The sequence below is a fragment of the Cupressus sempervirens genome, chromosome 7 (assembly GCF_028749045.1).
Source record: "Cupressus sempervirens isolate cs-2001-9-10 chromosome 7, ASM2874904v1, whole genome shotgun sequence".
NCBI lineage: Eukaryota > Viridiplantae > Streptophyta > Pinopsida > Cupressales > Cupressaceae > Cupressus > Cupressus sempervirens.
This window is the reverse complement of record NC_143124.1, coordinates 234,037,184-234,049,748: the sequence shown is the minus strand read 5'-3', so window position 1 is coordinate 234,049,748 and position 12,565 is coordinate 234,037,184. Positions and strand designations below refer to the sequence as shown.

The 12,565-nt window shown below is 32.2% G+C and overlaps 1 pseudogene; it reads right to left on the bottom strand.

The window, feature by feature from the left end:
• Positions 1-824: 824 nt before the first annotated feature.
• Positions 825-9,199, bottom strand: LOC149546364 (uncharacterized; annotated as a pseudogene).
• Positions 9,200-12,565: the final 3,366 nt, after the last annotated feature.

The window sequence follows — 12,565 nt, the reverse complement described above, 5'->3', positions numbered from 1 at the left end:
TACATAAAGACTTATAAAAAAGTAATATTTATATTTACCATTCTAGAATGCTAGTAAAAGAAAGTAGGTACATGGCTTGCCATGGTTGAGAGGTGGGAGACCACCAACTATCACTTTTTTTCTATTTTCAAATATGTTATTTTAAATTTATATTAAATTAGAAAAAGGTAGAGTTATATTAAGATTTTATGCAATAAGAACTGTCATGAGTAAAAAATATAGATTCAGAAATGTTGTATAATTATTTAAAACAAAAGAAAAAATAAAAACTAGGAATAAAATTACGTTGAATTGAAATTAAATCTTCAATTCATAATATTGTTGCTACCATCAACATCATAAATCAAGTTTAGAAAAATAATTCAACTTTGATTATTCAAAGTTGTTGATCTTGAAATCAAGTCTTAATATAGTAAGTGGTGTTTAAACTCTCCTAACAAAATATTAAACAATAAAAATTCCAACTAAATCTATAAATCTATAAAATAGAATAATAATCGCAAGCCTAACAAATAATATTTTGGCCTTTAAAAAAGCCAAAATTTTCCAAATTATATCCTGCCAACAATTTTAAACAAAAATAGCATTTAGATTCAATTAAAAAGCTCTCTAGACCAAAGAAAACAATATATTTTCATAGTAATAATCAAGCACTAAGCCCACACGATTAACTTGAATACAACCAAAAATCTACATAAGAAAAAAATGTTTGAGTAGATTGCGGCTGGTAGCTAGAATGTCTATTCGTCCAAACTCCATTAAAGAAAAGAAACCTTGAGATACTTGTAAAAGTAGTCTTATGAAATCCTAATACTAGTACCAACTCATAGAATAACCTGATTCTGAGTTTGTGCCTAAACATTTTCAGCAGAGCCATGTTCAGGAGAGCCACATTTAGTCTTAGCCCTAGATTTCATATAGCAATTAGAGTAAAGGATAGTGTCATACTTGTTCTTCCACTGGTGCAAGCACTCAAGGCATCCAAGACCTTCTAGTCTGATCCACAGAAACGCCACCACACCATCATGAACAAGAGGAATCATGTCGTGCAGGTGGTCGAATCTCGCCATCTTCACTATAAACTTCACACTCCAACTAATGAAAAGAAAAATGCCACAACCATTGATGATAATGGAGAAGCCAATGAGGAGCCAAGCGAGCATGTTGAATTTGTCCACAAGCATGGAGTACACAGTAGAGATGAAAGCCAACTTAGTCAAACCAAAGCTGAAGAAGGTAATTACGTTGGTTTTGCCGAGAAATAGTATTTTGTCTCCTATGGTAAGAGGTGTACTCAGATGCCACATGAGCACCACAAGTAGGGACTGAAAGAAGGCCAAACAATCAAAAATGAGAAACGCCCGAAAGGAATCGAATCCAATTAGAAGTGGAGAACCCAACATTTCCTGTGTTTCTCCTTTGGTTACCTCCATCTGGAAACCACTTGGAACAGTGAAGGCTGCCATAAAAGACATTGTGCCTAACAACACTGCCACTACTAATTCTGTGTGGCGCCTGTCTTCATATGCTTTGTTCACTAAGTTAATGGCATTCTCGTACTTTTGTGAGCTCACCTTTGGGGACAAATAGAGGAAATGCCTTCTCCTGGGAGGATAATTAGCCAGCACTGCAATTAATTTGTGAGATTCATAGTGTTCTGTGTTCTCTCTTGTAATGTCCAAAGCCATCAAGCCTTCCTCGATAACAGCATCTTTTTTTATGCCTTTTATACGCAACAGTGACTCCACCATCTACATAATGCACAATTAAGTTTAGAAAGCTAAGAGGGTAATAATATTTCAGCTCTTATTACCATTATATTAGAGCATTTAGACTAAATTAACATAATTTACAATTGATCATTCAGAACTTCAAAATTATTATTTAAAGTATAAAATTCAATCTCAATCAACCAACTTTTTTCTGCATTGGAAAACTAACTTTGACATTCCAAAATTAATGGTTATGAGTGAAGAATGAGTAAAAACAGGGAGCACAAAGAGTTTTTTGAAGTAAAAGAAAATGACATCATGCAAGTTCAAAATTTTTTTTATGGAAAGTGATATAGTAAGATAGATATTTATAAATATTTATAAAACAAAAATTTTAAGAGAAGAGTGAAACTGCTGTTTATGTTGATAATTTGTTGTATATAAGTGACAGATTTAAGATGAACGATAAGTTTAAAATTTTCAGTATGAATGAATTTATATGAAAGATCTTAGTCTTAAAATATTTTCTTGGAATGAATATTTATTAAAGTAATAGAAAAAAAATGTAGTTGTCAAAAAAATGTATGCAAAGGATGTGAAAGAAATTCGAAGATTAAGGTCATAAAGGTAGTCAGAATAAATATTAAGATATGTAAAAGAAACTTTGAATTTCAGTGTTCATTACTACATTTCTATAAGGTTCAATCTTAACCCTATTAACATCTGATCAAAACTGGTGAGATAGTTTGTGGAACAATAAGTCTACATCTAAAAATTCTTTCTCTTTCAATTTTAGTTTTCATTACGTAGAGTTCAAAGAAAATAAAGTATGATTGCCCTTCATCTACTTGCAACTTCAAAAGTCAATGTATGTTTATCCTTTCATCCAATGAAACAGAGTAGCATAAAAACAGAGTATATTGTTGTTACTTCAACTAGTACATAAACTTTTTCACTTCCAAAAAGTTACAGAATAAAAAGAAGCCAAATCAGCCTACATTAATTCTTTGTGACAACATGAACATTGTAAAGTTAGCAAAGATTCCAATTTATCATTATAAGAAAAAAATTCTGATCTAAAGTATCACATCATTTGAAATTTAGTGCAGAAGAATGAAGTGGAATTTAAATAGTTAACAATCAAGAACAACTAACTTCTATAAAAATATTAAACAATACTAACCGAAAGAGAACAAAAACTAAAATGTATTCACCAAATAATCAAAACAATATCATTATATTGCTCAAAACTGAAGTGTATCCAAAGCTCACCTATTTGCAAACTACTAATTTAGGGGGGAAAATTGGATAAAAACTTTTAGAAATAGGTAGTTCTTCATTTATCTTATAAAACATCTCCGATCAGATGATAGGAAAGAATTGTTGCATTGCTGAAAGAGGGATCTGATGTGAAATGTACACTCTGAAATTAATTTAGGTTATGTAGTAATAAAAGTGGTAAAAACTAGTAACATATTTTTGATAGAACCTAATTCATTTACTTCATTTTCAAGTAAAAAGAAACTTACACGAAAGTTCTTCTTCCTTGCTGCAATATGCAAAGGCGTGTCACCATTTTCCAAGCCCTCTGACTGATTGCTTATGTATGGAGTCTTCTCAACTCCCTGGTTCACAATGTCTGATAAGCACGCTACTTTTTTCAAGTAATCAACAATTCGCACTTGGCTGACTTGGGCAGCTAAGTACAACACATTCATTCCACAACTATTTCTTATTTCAACAGTGTCTAGACGACACTTTATCAACACCTTTACTGCCTCCAGATGCCCCAGTTCCGCTGCCATACAAATCGGTGTTTCTTGGTTGTCATTAACCCAATAACATAGTTCCGGTTGAAACTCAATTAACAAACTCATTATATGTACATAACTTCTCCCTGTAGCTACATGCAATGTTGTATTGCCATTTGTGTAATTTACCTAGATTAACTCTCTTGCAACATCTAGTAAATCTAATATATCCTTCACCAGATCTGTAAAATAGACAACCAAGTTCTTTGTAACTGATATATTTCTCTATATGAAATAAACAGTTGGTTGAGAAACGAAAATGAGCCAAACCTACACATAAAGACCTGCTTCAAATACTCATACATTAATAAGAAATCAATAGACAAAGAAAAACATAAACTCTAGAGACTGCCCTTCTTTTCCTTTGATTACTGCAACATATAAACAGGTTCGTCCATTCGCTGTCCTTTGACTTAGACCTTGTGGATCTGCTTTAAATAGTGCCTTCACCATGTCTAAATTGCCACTTTCGTAGGCTTTGAACAGAGCTTTTCCATTATAGTTGTTGCATGTTAATATTAATCTTCAGGTTTCTTAACTCTAAATATTAGATTAGGTTTTTTTTTGTTTATTTTTAGTTCCGACAGTTTTGTATAATAGCTTGTAACTGTTATTGTCGTCTCTTTTATAAATTTTTTGTATTGTTCTAATTGAGAAGCAGATCAAATAATAAATGGTTTCCACTTTCTACATATTTTCATCTTGTTTCTTAGTCTAGGCCAATAGTGGTATCAGAGCATTGGAAATAATCTATGCGCAAAGCTTCTGAAGACTGGAGTTTTTTTGAAGAAGCAAAATAAAAGAAAGTAGATTCAGGTGCAATTGATTTAATTTTGATAATTTTTTTACAAATTGATTACATTGCTAAATTTTGGCAAGAAAATTTCAACAATCATTTACAATCTGTGCAAATTGTGTTTCTTTGTGTATTCACAATGCAATCTATTGTTTCATTAATTGGGGAAACATTATTTGGAAAAGATAACTGGATGGAATGGCATAGAAAGGTGGAAAATACACTCATATTTAATGATTTATGGTTCAAAATATGTGATAGAAATACTCAACTTGTAGAGCCAACTGATGCTAAAGAAAAAGAAATATGGATATATAAAAATTCAAAAGCTTTAGCTTTGATAAGGGCTTCTGTTAATGGAGAAGTGTATCGACATATACAGGGATGCACACTTGCCTGGGATGCCCTCGATAAATTGAAAAATTTATTTGATTCTCATTCAGAGTTAGAGTTTATTCAATTGCAGTTAAAACTATTCAATCTTGAATTAAAAAATGGTGATGTTATGAGTCTAGCTTCAGAAATTAGACCTATAAAACAAGATGTTGATGTTGCAGGTGGGAAAGTTGATATTTATCTCACAGCTTTTATCAAAGCACTTCTTCCAACACATTCCACATATCTAGAGTCTCTTCAGGCAAGCAATCAATTAAAAACCATTACTTTTGATCTATTGGTTGAAAAGTTAGCAGAGCATGAGAAAGCATTTGGAAGGAAAATAGATAATCCAAATGAAAATGTTTGTCTTGCTTATCAAGAAAATCCTATAAATAAAATAGCTTCAAGAGGTGATCATAATGATAGAGGAAAAGGTAGAAGTCAATGGAAGAAAATTGATAATCAGAATGATAGACAATTTTTATATTATAAAAGATGTGGTAAAAAAGGAAGTCATGAAGCACATGAATGCAAACTCTCTTGGAAAAAGATAGAAAGTTTTATTTAAGGAAACTCTTTTAAGAAAAAAGATAAAACCAAATTTTATAATAATGATAAATCTTCAGATGATAAAATTTTAGGTACAACTCAATTTGCTTGTGATAGTGATGGTGATCAATATGTCCTTACCATTTCAGAATGTTCATCTACTTCCTCATGGTATGATACTTGGATTTTAGATACTGGAGCCACACAACACATGACATTTAGACATGATTACTTTGAGGAATTTAATAAAAGCGATTGTGGTCCAATTTACTTAGTTGATAAATCAAGTCTCAAGCCTATTGGAAAAGGAACTATTCGATTTAAGTTGCCTAATCTTCCAGATTTTGTGCTTCATGATGTTTTATATATTCCTCAGTTACGACGCAATTTACTATCTCTTGTATTGATTCGCCAACAAGGTTACTCTATTCTATTAAAAGATGTTTGGGTTTTTGTAAGAAAGAAATATAATAATCAAATTGTGTTGACTAGAAGTGAGGATGAAAGATTATTAAAATTAAATGGCACTCCTTCTCTTTCTAAAAATTTTACTTATCTTACAGAGGAAGGTAATCTATCTACTACTATGTTGTGGCATGCAAGATTATGTCATATATGTTATGATAAAATTCATATCATGAAAAAGAATGGTGTTGATGGCTTACCTATTTTGCCTAAATGTGTTGAAAAGTGTGAAGTATGCATTCTTGCCAAGCAACATAGAAATTCTTTCCCTCGATCCAATTGGAGGGCACAGAAAAAATTACAGCTTATCCATTCAGATTTATGTGGGCCTTTACCAATAACTTTTGTGGGAGGATCTAAGTATTTTATGTTGTTCATTGATGATTATAGTCATATGACTTGGATTTATTTCTTGCAGCAAAAATCAGAAGCTTTTGAAACTTTTAAAAGATTTCATGTTATGATTGAAAATCAGGCTCAATGTAAAATTGGTACTCTCTGAATAGATAATGGTGGAGAATTTACTTCTCTCATTTTCAAAAATTATCTATGTCAACATGGGATTCAACACCATCTCACTGTACGAGGTAATCCTCAATAAAATGGAGTTGTTGAACGAATGAATAGAACCATCATGAATATGGTTAGAGCAATGTTATACTTTAAAGGAATCAAGTTGTATTTTTGGGATGAAGCAACAAGAACTGCAATTTATCTTTGTAATAGGTCTCCATCATCAGCACTTCACCAGGAAATTCCATATGAGGTTTGGTTTGGATATCCTCCTTCTATTCAACATCTTAGAATTTTTAGGTCCACTTGCTATGCTTTAATTCCTAAAGACAAAAGAAATAAGTTGCAACATCATAGTTTTAAATGCATCTTTCTTGGATATTCTGAATCCTCTAAAGCCTATAGGTTGTATGGTGAAGCTAATAAAGAAATCATCATTACATGTGATGTAGCATTTTGTGAAACTTCTAAAAATGTTGAAGATATTGAATGTCAACATCTAGAAGAACTATATAAATCTTCTCCCTGCAAAGAAACTTTCTGTGAGACTATACATTCTGGAGGGGACCCAACCTATTTAGCCTCACCTTTAAAGGATTGACATGTTGCATCTATACCTCAAAATCAAGCTAATCCATCTATGAATGAACAAGAAGAAACTCCATCAACCAATGAGCCTAAAATCTCCGAACCTTTGGAAACTACTACAACTTCTTTTGTGCAACTAAAATCTTCTCATAAGTGGGAAAAACAACTCCAATAAACTCTAAAATACTTAAGACCTAATGAAATAGAAAAAATAGGTACAAGAAGTTCTTACAAAGCAAGGCTAGCAACTCAATCCGATGTTGTAGATAATATAGAGTCTATTGATGAACTTAATCTTGCAAGTGACTTTGAACCAACTTCCTATATTGAAGCCAAAGACAGTAAAGTTTGGAGGCAGGCTATGCAGGATGAATATGATGCCTTAATAAAGAATGGCACATGGGAGTTGATTGATCCACCACTTGGTTGTAAACCTATTGATTGCAAGTGGATTTTTAGAAATAAATATAAAGCAGATGGCACCCTTGAAAAACATAAAGCTCGACTTGTTGCGAAAGGATATTCTCAAAAAGAGGGAATAGATTTTGTTGAAACATTTGCACCTATAGCAAAATGGACCACCATCTGTGCTTTGTTAAGTCTTGTAGCTCAAAATGGGTGGAAAATTCACCAAATGGGCGTCAAAACTGCATTCTTAAATGGTGATCTCAAAAAAATCGTCTATATGACTCAACCTGAAGGGTATGTCAGTAATGGGAAAGAACATCAGGTATGCAAGCTCAACAAATCTTTATATGGTTTGAAACAAGCTCCTCGGGCTTGGTATGAAAAACTTACTGAGCATCTGTTGAAGTTGGATTTTCAGCATTTTGAGTTTGATGATGCAAGACTTTTTGTTAAAAAGGCTGATAAGATTGTTATCTATCTTGTTGTTTATGTGGATGACTTATTTATCACTGGCAGTGATGAAAATACTATTCAAGATGTGAAACAACAATTGAAGCAGGGTTTTGATATGACTGATTTAGGTCATCTTCATTACTATTTAGGTATTGAGATGATTCAAAAACCTTATTATATTTTTATTACCCAACAAAAATACATTGCTTATCTTTTGCAAAAGTTTGGCATGGCTAATTGCAAACCACTTAGTACTCCCATGGAGCAAAATATCAAACTCACATTAGATGACTCCTCAGCATTGGTTGATGCAACTTTGTATAGAAAACTTGTTGGTAGTTTGATCTATGCCACAACCACTCATCCAGATATTGCTTTTTTTGTTGGAGTACTTTCAAGGTTTATGCAACAAGCCTGCCAAGCTCATTAGTTAGCTACTAAAAGAATTCTTCGGTATTTGAAAGGCACACAACATTATGGGCTGAAATACTCTAGAACAAAAGAGTTTTCTTTGATTGGATATTCAGATTCAGATTATGCAGGTGACTAAACAGATGGTAAATCTACTACTGGTTTTTTAATGCACCTTGGGTCTGGTGCAATTTCCTGGAAATCTAAAAAACAATCAGTCCCAGCTATCTCTTCTTCTGAAGCTGAATATATTGCAGCATCTAAAGCAACTCGGAAAATTTTATGGCTTAGAAGGATTCTTGAAGACTTGCAAACACCACAGATTTCCTCAACACCACTCCTCATTGATAATCAATCTACTATCAAAATGGCTAAAAATCTAATCTTTCATGATCGCACCAAGCATATCAGCACAATGTATCATTTGATTTGGCATCATGTAAAAGATGGCAGTATACAGCTAAAATATTGTCCCACTAAAGATCAGCTAGTAGATATTTTTACTAAGGCATTGGGTAGAGAAAAGTTTGAAAAGTTTAGAGGAATGCTTGGTTTAATCCCTTTAGATTAAGGAGGGGATGTTAATATTTATCTTCTGGTTTCTTAACTCTAAATATTAGATTAGGTTTACTTTTGTTTGTTTTTAGTTCTGGCAATTTTGTATAACAGCTTGTAATTGTTATTACCATCTCTTTTATAAATTTGTTGTATTGTTCTGATTGAGAAGCAGATCAAATAATAAATGGTTTCCACTTTCTACATATTTTCATCTTGTTTCTTAGTCTGGACCAACAGTTGCATACATCCACACCATTATCTGGTTGTTGGAGTAGAATCTCCACAACTTTGGAAAATCCACCCTGAGCAGCCAAGTGCAAAGGAGTATTTCCTTGGGCGTTGGTAGCCTTCAAAAGCAGAGGATTGAGTTTCAGCAGGACTTGAACGAATTTTATATTTCCAACACTTGCAGCCAAATGGAGAAGTGTATTTCCACTTCCGGGTGTAATACTATTCAGAGCTGCTCTAAGTTGGGATTCTTTTATTTCTGTTGCAGTACATATTGCAGCATTGTACACGTTGAGATCGATCCCTTCGGTAGGCTACTGAATTTCCATGGATTTTCTTTTGTTGTTGCTTCCTTCAACAAAAGCCGGCCCATATCATTATATGATCTCAATGACGTCAATCAGAATACATGGTAAGTGGGGAAAAGTTGCTCTAAGCGGGGTGATTATTTGAATTCTACAGATAAAGACGAGGTGAAAGTGGGTATTGCCTTGAAAAGAGAAGGCAAAAAGGAAAGCATTTATACCATACGTTAACGGAGAAACAAAGATCATACTAAAGAATTTCCATTTGCTCAATTCCTTCGTCAATGTAAAAGAAGGAATTGCATCTTGCATTTGCAAAGCATGCTGATTAAGATGTATTTTGACACTGCCAACGAGAGTATATAGGGAACAAAGTATGATATTTACATTATTACAATGACACGGATGGAACCTTCTTGTGATCTTTCACCTGTTTAGTTACTTCGAACAAAACTTTAAGAATTTATTCACCGAAAGGAACAATGGAATCATGATTTTGTTTCTGCCAAAGTATTGTATTCCATATAAAAGAATGGCATTATGGCAGTGTTGAGTTTGTTTCGTGAGTTGATGGAAAGTTCAAGGTGTTGAGAACTCTTTCTCCTTAAAATAGTTTCTTTCAAAGGATGTTATTAATTTCTTTAATTGGAAATGCTTTTAATGAAAAATTACGTATGATATGGCAGGACTTTGGTATATAAGGCTTAAAATTGAATTAAGAGTTTTTAAAATATTAATTTATAATTTAAATATATAAAATAGAAAATAAAGGAATTTAAGTTTGTATATTATTATTTGGAGGTAGTAGAAGAGGATTTTCTATCTTTCAATATTTTTTGATTAATTTATAGAAGTCTAGGATTTGAGATTTTTCATTCATATATATTTTTCCATTGAAAAATGAAGTAATTATAGTATTCTATATTGCTTGGTTTACATACTATTAAAAGCTTTGCCATGTACGGACAAAGACCAACTTTTTTGGGAGGGAAAAAATGGTACGATGATCTAAATATCTGTATTCAAAAGGATTCTTCACATAATGCATGATGCATCTACTAAATCATTAAGGAGACTTGTAAGTTGTATAGTCATTGCACAACAAGCTCAACCTCGGTTTGAATTCATTTGCAAGATAGTGTTAATATTATGAAAAGACATTTTATATATCTTTTAAAGTCCAAATACCAAATGCGAAGGGAAGAGTATAATCTTTGTGGTCATAATCTTATTAATGGATCAAGAGAAATTTCACTAGAATATCTAGAAAGGGGAGTGTAATATAGAAAATACAAAATTATGTCTACTTTCAATACTTTTCATACACTTTAGAGATGTATTTAATTTTTTGTAAGATAAAATATTGAATGAGTGAGATAAAGGGCATATATGCAACCACACAAACCCTCTGATTCAAATTCTCTATATTAAATTCAATAGGACCTTATCATACAAACAAACCCTACATCACCAACCCCCTAACATCAATTACCTCTAAATCCTAATCTATGTTACCTCTAGTTTTCTGAACAAGGAAATGTGGAGATAGAGAAATGAGTTTCTAGGATGGATTATTTTTCTGCATGTAGGGAAAGATAAGGTACTTCAATCATAACAACTATATAAATAATATACAAATTTTAAAATGTATAGGAAAATTAATTGATAAAATAGACAGGAATACATTGAGTTCTTTTCTAGACTAAAAATATTTCTAAGTATTATCTCATATACAAGAATGATAATGTGTATAGATAGATCAAACATATTTATAATTCTCTTACCACTATGTATTAAAAAAATAGGTCCAAGATTGTGTTAGGAACTTTAGAAATAGGGAACAAATTATAATCTCAATTAGGATGATTGAGGAGGAGTTTATGCAACATGAGTTTTTAGAAGGAGTATTTTTTCTTTGGTGTCACCAAACTATTCCACAATTTTTCTAGACCTTGTTGCTACTAGGTATCTAACAAGTTAAGGGACTAGTAGAGGTTATGAAAGGGAAAAAAATCATTATTATTTTTTATCAAGGATTTAAATTCTTTGGATTTGACACTAGGTAAGGAGGATCCATTAGGCCAATAGATGGATAGAAACCCATAGTGGTTGGAAGCATAGCTAAGAGTGAAGTTGATATGCGAGCAAGAAACTATGATAATGGAGATGGTTTTGATTTGATCACAAGAAATGCCAAGATTTACATTGAGTTCATCCCAACTAACAAGTTTACTAACACCTATGATGACTACCAACACTTTTATTCTTTGCTAGCCCAAGCTTTAGCCAAGAAGCCATGAATCAAGGCTAGAGATCAACTTTGTGTTTCAAGTTCCATCGAATGGACATCTCTCCATAGATTGCATTATCACATGATACTTATTTTCCTCTTTTTATAAGAATCTTAACTATTTTCCATGCCTTTTGGTTTTCTTTTAAGATAGCTAAGCCATACATCTTCACTTGAAAGTCCCATGTGATCAAATCATGCAAAAAGATCTATTTTGATGATGTGCATTTGTGTGGTGTTCCTCTGTTGATATTTATCTATATTAGGATCTTTTAAGATTTAGCATCATCTGCACCCTTGCAAATCCATTTGGAAAAGAAGAATAGACCTTGGATCATGAGATCCTTAAGACGAAACCCACTATTTTCTTTCTCATTGTGCACGAATTTTATTTAATTGTGTGCTTCTTCCTCCCTCCTTTTCTATCTTACCGCACAAATTTCCTTATTAGCTTCTAAATGTAGTTGAATTGGTATTGAGTAAATAAGAAATATGAGGTATTATATATTTCATATGAGGAGAGGATCTCAAAACATACTTGATGCCTACTAGCCAATGTTAGAAAATACTTATTCCATCTACTAAGTCTCTTCTCAATTTTACTTCCTACTCACCCCTACATCTCCTTAACATTAGGGCATATTGAGAATGGTATCCCTAGGTATCTAATTAGGTGTCTCGAGCCCAAGGATAAATTTAAGAAACCCCTCTCGAGAAAAATATGTAAAATTTTGGCAAATTCAGCATTAAATATGCAGGAAAAATTTCTAATCGAGGGTGATTTTTTCATTCGAGACAAGGGAGAAAATTATTTTCTATTAGCAAAATTTTTCTTTCCGTATCAAAATTTAATAATAAATGTGGCAAATTAATTTATTTATTTTTGATATGCAAATAAATGAAGGTAATTTTTTTTGTTGGTCATAATCATTTTCGTAATGTAAGAGACGAATTAATTATTTCATATAACACAAAATATTAATATAGTTGGCTAATATATGTCAGTTTTCAAAGAGAGATTATTTATTTTTTTGGTCAATTTATAGTCATAAGTGGTCCACGATCCACATGCCAAGTGTACACTATACAATGTACTTGTA